We start from the raw sequence: 6,426 nt of genomic DNA, 5'->3' as shown, positions 1-6,426 counted from the left end.
AAAAAAAAAAAAAAAAAAAAAAAAAAAAAGGCCAGGTGCGTAGCTCATGCCTGTAATCCCAGAATTTTGGGAAGCTGAGGTGGGTGGATCACCTAAGATCAGGAGTTTGAAACCAGCCTAGCCAACATAGTGAAACCCCATCTCTACTACAAATACAAAAAAAAAAAAAAAATTAGCTGGGCATGATGGCACATGCCTGTGATCCCAGCTACTCGGGAGGCTGAGGCAGGAGAATCACTTGAATCCGGGAGGGGGAAGTTGCAGTGAGCTGAGATCACCCCATTGCACTCCAGCCTGGGCAACGGAGCAAGATTCTGTCTTAAAAAAACAACAACAGGCTGGGTGGGGTGGCTCACGTCTGTAATCCCAGCACTTTAGGAGGCTAAGGCAGGTGAATCACGAGGTCGGGAGATCGAGACCATCCTGGCTAACACGGTAAAACCCTGTGTCTACTAAAAATACAAAAAATTAGCTGGGCATGGTGGCAGACGCCTGTAGTCCCAGCTACTCAGGAGGCTGAGGCAGGAGAATGGCGTGAACCCAGGAGGCGGAGCTTGCAGTGAGCCCAGACTGTGCCACTGCACTCCAGCCTGGGCGACAGAAGGAGACTCTGTCTCAACAACAACAACAAAAGATTACCGAGACCATGTTGGTGGCTGGCTACACAAGAGTTCTGTACTACAGAGGGTTCTGGGGCAGAGGTCCTGAAGGAAGAAACAGAGATTTGGGGAAATATGGAGCCTTGGGAGTGTGTTCGTTTTCCAGGGCTGCCCTAATGAAGTATCACAAACCAGATGGCTTAAAACAACAGCAATTCATTTTGTCCCAGTTCTCCCAGAAGCTCAAAATCAAGGTGTTGGCAGAGCTGGTTCCTTTTCTAGGCTCTGAGGGAAAACCCACTGCGTGCCTCTCTCCTTGGCAGTCCTTGACTCCTAGCTGCCTCGTTCCAGTCTCCGGCTCTGGCTTCACATGGCTGTCTTCCCGCTGTATCTCAAATCTCCCTCTGCTTTCTCTTCTAAGGACACCAGTCATTGGATTTAGGGCCCACCCTAAATCCAAGATGATCTCATCCCAAGAGCTTTAACTTAATTACATCTGCAAAGACTCTATTTCTAATTAAGGTCACATTCACAGATACAGGGTAGGGGGGCGGTTAGGACTTGAACATATAATCTGGGGGGATTCTATTCAACCCACGTGGGAGATATCTCCATGGAGGGGCTGTTGGTACATGACCTAATATTTCCATCCACAGGGCTCAGGTGTCACCTCCTCTAGGGACCTTACTACCTTTTTTTTTCTTTTTTTTCTTTTTTTTTTGAGACGGAGTCTGGCTCTGTCGCCCAGGCTGGAGCGCAGTGGCCAGATCTCAGCTCACTGCAAGCTCCGCCTCCCAGGTTCACGCCATTCTCCTGCCTCAGCCTCCCCAGTAGCTGGGATTACAGGCGCCCGCCACCTCGCCTGGCTAGTTTTTTGTATTTTTTAGTAGAGACGGGGTTTCACCGTGTTAGCCAGGATGGTCTCGATCTCCTGACCTCGTGATCTGCCCGTCTCGGACTCCCAAAGTGCTGGGATTACAGGCTTGAGCCACCGCACCCGGCCGGGACCTTACTTCTTTTGTGCCCCACAGCACCTGTGCCTACCACCATCACTGCCCTATTCCTTCAGCTAACATTTACTGAGTGCCTGCTCTATGCCAGGCACCAAGCTGGTGCCCAATTTAGCACATAAAAATACAAGACGGCTGGGCACGGTGGCTCACAGCTGTAATCCCAGCACTTCGGAAGGCCAAGGTGAGTGCATCGCTTGAGATCAGGAGTTTGAGAGCAGCCTGATCAACATGGTGAAACCTCGTCTCTATTAAAAATACAAAAATTAGCCGGGTGTGGTGGTGCACGCCTGTAATCCCAGCTACTCGGGAGGCTGAGGCAGGAGAATCACTTGAACTTGGCAGGCAGAGGTTGCAGTGGGCCAAGATGGTGCCACTGCACTCCAGCCTGGTGAACAAGACTGTCTCAAATTATTTTATTTTATTTATTTTTATTATTTTATTTTATTTTATTTATTTTTTTCCTCCCAGGTTCAAGTGATTCTACTGCCTCAGCCTCCTGAGTAGCTGGAATTACAGATGCCCACCACCACGCCCGGCTAATTTGTGTATTTTTAGCAGAGATGGGGTTTCACCATGTTGGCCAGGCTTGCCTTGAACTCCTGACCTCATGTGATCCACATGCCTCAGCCTCCCAAAGTGCTGGGATTACAGGCGTGAGCCACTGTGCCTGGCCAGTTAAATTTAAATTTCAGATAAATGGTAGTCGGGTGTGGTGGTGTGCAGCTGTAATTCTGCCTACTTGGGAGGCTGAGGCAGGAGAATCACTTAAACCCAGGAGGCGGAGGTTGCAGTGAGTCGAGATCATGCCACTGCACTCCAGCCTGGGCCACAAGAGTGAGACCCTGCCTAAAAAAAATAAAATATAAAATAAATTTCAGATAAACAGTGAGTTTCAGTTTGTCCCACTTATGGAATCTGGCAACCCTAACAGCAGAAAGACACAGTCCCCCACTGCTGGGAGCACAGGATGGAGCAGGGCCCTGGCCAAGTGGGCAGGGGTGGAACAACCGTACAGAGTTTCGAGCCGCAGAGGGCCTTTAACTGACCAACCAGATATGGGTTTTAGAAAAACAGGGGCGTGTGGTGTCACAGGAGCCAAGGGAAGAACAGTGTTTCCAGGAAGAGGGAGGGAGTAACAGAGCTACATGTTGCAGGAAGGGCCGGAAAGATGAGGCTGAGACAGGGAGGCACAGTTGGAGTTAGCAAAACTGCTGGAGGCACCGCGAGGGAGGCGCAGGTTGCAGGGGACAGCAGCCAAGCTGCAGGGGTTGAGGAGTGAGTGGAATGAGAAGCCAAGGAGGGAGACACAGGGTAGGCTGCTGCCTCCACAAGCTTTTTTGTTTGTTTGTTTTGTTTTTGTTTTTGTCACCCAGGCTGCAGTGCGGTGGCGAGATCTCTGCTCACTGTAACCTCCGCCTCCTGGGTTCAAGTGATTCTCCTGCCTCAGCCTCCCGAGTAGCTGGGATTACAAGCGTGCGCCACCACTCCTGGCTAATTTTGTGTATTTTTGGTAGAGGTGGGGTTTTGCCATGTTGGCCAGGTGGTCTCAAACTCCTGACCTCAAGTGATCACCTGCCTCAGCCTCCTAAAGTACTGGGATTATAGGTGTGAGCCACCACGCCCGGCTAATTTTTGTAATTAGCCACAAGCTTTTGAGTAGGGAAGAGAGGCCCCCTAGGGCAGGCAGGAGCCAAGGAGCAGCACAAGTGAAGAAGGCCTGGGGAGAGAGGTTCATAGCTGGGAGGGACCCTGAGGGGCCTTAGCGTTTGACACTCTGTGCGGACCTGACCTTGGGTGGCAGGAGAAGTGTAAATTCAGATTTTTCTGGGGAAGTCCGGGAACTCTCAGCTGCCCACTCATCACACAGTGCGATGACTGCCCCCCCAAATGTGCTCTCCCTCTCTGGCAGGAGCTGTCTCCCAAGCTGTTCCTCCGCACAGAAGGCAAAACGGAGCACATGGCGGCCCCCGTGCCTTGGCTGAATGAAGGAGTGAATGAATATTTGGGAGCGGCTGAGGGCCGTAGAGTGAAAAGAGGGCAAAGCCTGGAGGTTGGGGAGTGGCTGTGTCTGAGGAATAGGGAGGAAGAGGAGGCGGAGGAGGAGGGAGGAGCCGGGGAGTCCAGGGGCCTGGGAGAGATGAGGAAGACAGAGTCCCTGTCCAGAGAGGTCAGAGCGGAGCGTGGAGAAGGGGCGCTTCAGCCCCATGCGTGGGGGTTGGAGGGAAGGGTAAATGAGGCAGCATAGAAAGCCTGGTCAATGTGGGTGTGGCGGGAGGGATGCGATGCCAGGGAGGGGAGAAGGGGACATATACTTTTTTTTTTTTTTGAGATTGAGATAGAGTCTTGCTCTGTTGCCCAGGCTGGCGTGCAGTGGTGCAATATCAGCTCACTGCAACCTCCACCTGCAGGGTCCAAGCGATTCTCCTGCCTCAGCCTCCCAAGTAGCTGGGATTACAGGTGTGTGTCACTACGCCTGGCTAAGTTTTTTTTTTTTTTGAGATGGAGTCTCGCTCTGTTGCCCAGGCTGGAGTGTGGTGGTGTGATCTCTGCTCACTGCAACCTCTGCCTCCCAGGTTCAAGCAATTCTCTGCCTCAGCCTCCTGAATAGCCGGGATTACAGATGCCCACGACCAGGACTGGCTAATTTTTGTTATTGTTAGTAGAGATGGGGTTTCACTTTTTTTTTTTTTTTTTGAGATGGAGTCTCCCTCTATTGCCCCGGTTGGAGTGCAGTGGATCAGTCTTGGCCCACTGCAAGCTCTGCCTTATGGGTTCAAGTGATTCTCCTGCTTCAGCCTCCCGAATAGCTGGGACTATAGGCACCCACGACCACGCCCAGCTAATTTTTGTATTTTTAATAGAAATGGGGTTTCACCATATTGACCAGGCTGGTCTCGAATCTACCCTGGTGATCCATCCTCCTCGGCCTCCCAAAGTGGTGGGATTACAGGCGTGAACCACTGCGCCTGGCCTAACTTTCTTATTTTTGGTAGAGATGGGGTTTCACCATGTTGCCCAGGCTGGTCTCAAACTCCTGACCTCAGCTAATACACCCGCCTCAGCCTCCCAGAGTGCTGGGATTACAGTTGTGAGCCACGTGCCCAGCCACTTTGATACACTTTTGTATGGGGGTAGGGGGTTCCATTCCTGCCCTAGGCCTTGCCATCCATCCCATCTTATTTAATTCTCACAATCACCCCTGGAAGAAGATTTTACTGAAGATGAAGATGATTGCTACTGGTGGTTTCACTTTACAAACAAGGAAACTGAGTCTCAGAGATAGTAGGCACCTTGCCTAAAGTCACAAGGCCAACAAGTAGCAGAAAGGAGATTTTTTTTTTTTTTTTTTTTGAGATGGAGTCTTGCTCTGTCGCCCAGGCTGGAGTGCGGTGGCCGGATCTCAGCTCACTGCAAGCTCCGCCTCCCGGGTTTACGCCATTCTCCTGCCTCAGCCTCCCTAGAAGCTGGGACTACAGGCACCCGCCACCTCGCCCAGCTAGTTTTTTTGTATTTTTTAGTAGAGACGGGGTTTCACCGCGTTAGCCAGATGGTCTTGATCTCCTGACCTCATGATCCGCCCATCTTGGCCTCCCAAAGTGCTGGGATTACAGGCTTGAGCCACCGCGCCCAGCCAGAAAGGAGATTTAAACACAGGTTGGTCCAACTCCAGAGCAGGCTCTGTCCACCACCCCATAAGAACAAGAAAGCCCTGAGCAGGGGAGATGGCCCATAATCAGGGCGGGCCTCAGACAGAAGGATTGGGGCAGAAATAGGGCACTGGGCCTTTTCAGGCCTCTTGGGTGGCCTGGATGATGTCACCTCCCCCAAGGACTACTGGGCTCACCTCCCAGGCCTTGCCTGGTTTCCAGCAAATTCCAGCAGGCTGGGGGAGCAGGGAGCAAACCCAAGAGTGGGGTGTGGCAGAAGGGACAGGGCACAGGGAATGGTGGTGGCAGTCATCTGTGCACTGAAACAGCTGACCATGAAGTTCCCTGCAGGTAAGGAGACCAGAAAAACCAAAACGCTGCGGGGACTGTGCAGAGGTGGGGGTGGAGTCTCATCTCCCACCTTATCCACTCCCTCACACCTCCCTGGCTCTGCAAATCCTTTTCTGTCAGTTGAAATTTCCTTGCCTAGGCTAGGCGTGGTGGCTCACGCCTGTAATCCCAGCCCTTTGGGAGGCTGTCAGGAGTTCGAGACCAGGCTGACCAACATGGTGAAACCCTGTCTCTACTAAAGATACAAAAGTTAGCCGGACACAGTGGCATATGCCTATAGTCCCAGCTACACAGGAGGCTGAGGCAGGAGAATCACTTGAACCTGGGAGGCGGAGGTTGCAGTGAGCCAAGATTGCACCACTGCACTCCAGCCTGGGCGTCAGAGCGAGAGTCCGTCTTAAAAAAAATAAAAGAAAATTTCCTTGCCTCCTCTTCATTCTTCAAGGATAAGCTCGGATATCCCCTCTTCCCACCTGGCTACCCTCCTCCCACTCTCAGCTCCCTCTCCTGGTCCCTAGAGGGCTGGCAACCACAACAAATTTCCTGACCACACAATAGGGCTCTCAGGCCAAAGATTCACTCATTCCAGTCTAACTGCATTCCCTCGACAGCCTCATCCAGTCTCACAGCATTTTTTTTTTTTTTTTTTTTTTTTGTAGTAAAGACAGGGTCTCGCTATGTTGCACAAGCTGGTCTTGAACTCCTGAACTCAAGGGACCCGCCTACCTCGGCCTCCCAAAGTGCTGGAATTACAGGCATGAGCCACCATCCTCGGCCTCAGTCTCACAGCTTTATTAATTTTATTTAAAAAAATCA

Source organism: Piliocolobus tephrosceles, chromosome 13, assembly GCF_002776525.5.
Source record: "Piliocolobus tephrosceles isolate RC106 chromosome 13, ASM277652v3, whole genome shotgun sequence".
NCBI lineage: Eukaryota > Metazoa > Chordata > Mammalia > Primates > Cercopithecidae > Piliocolobus > Piliocolobus tephrosceles.
This window is presented reverse-complemented; position numbering follows the sequence as displayed.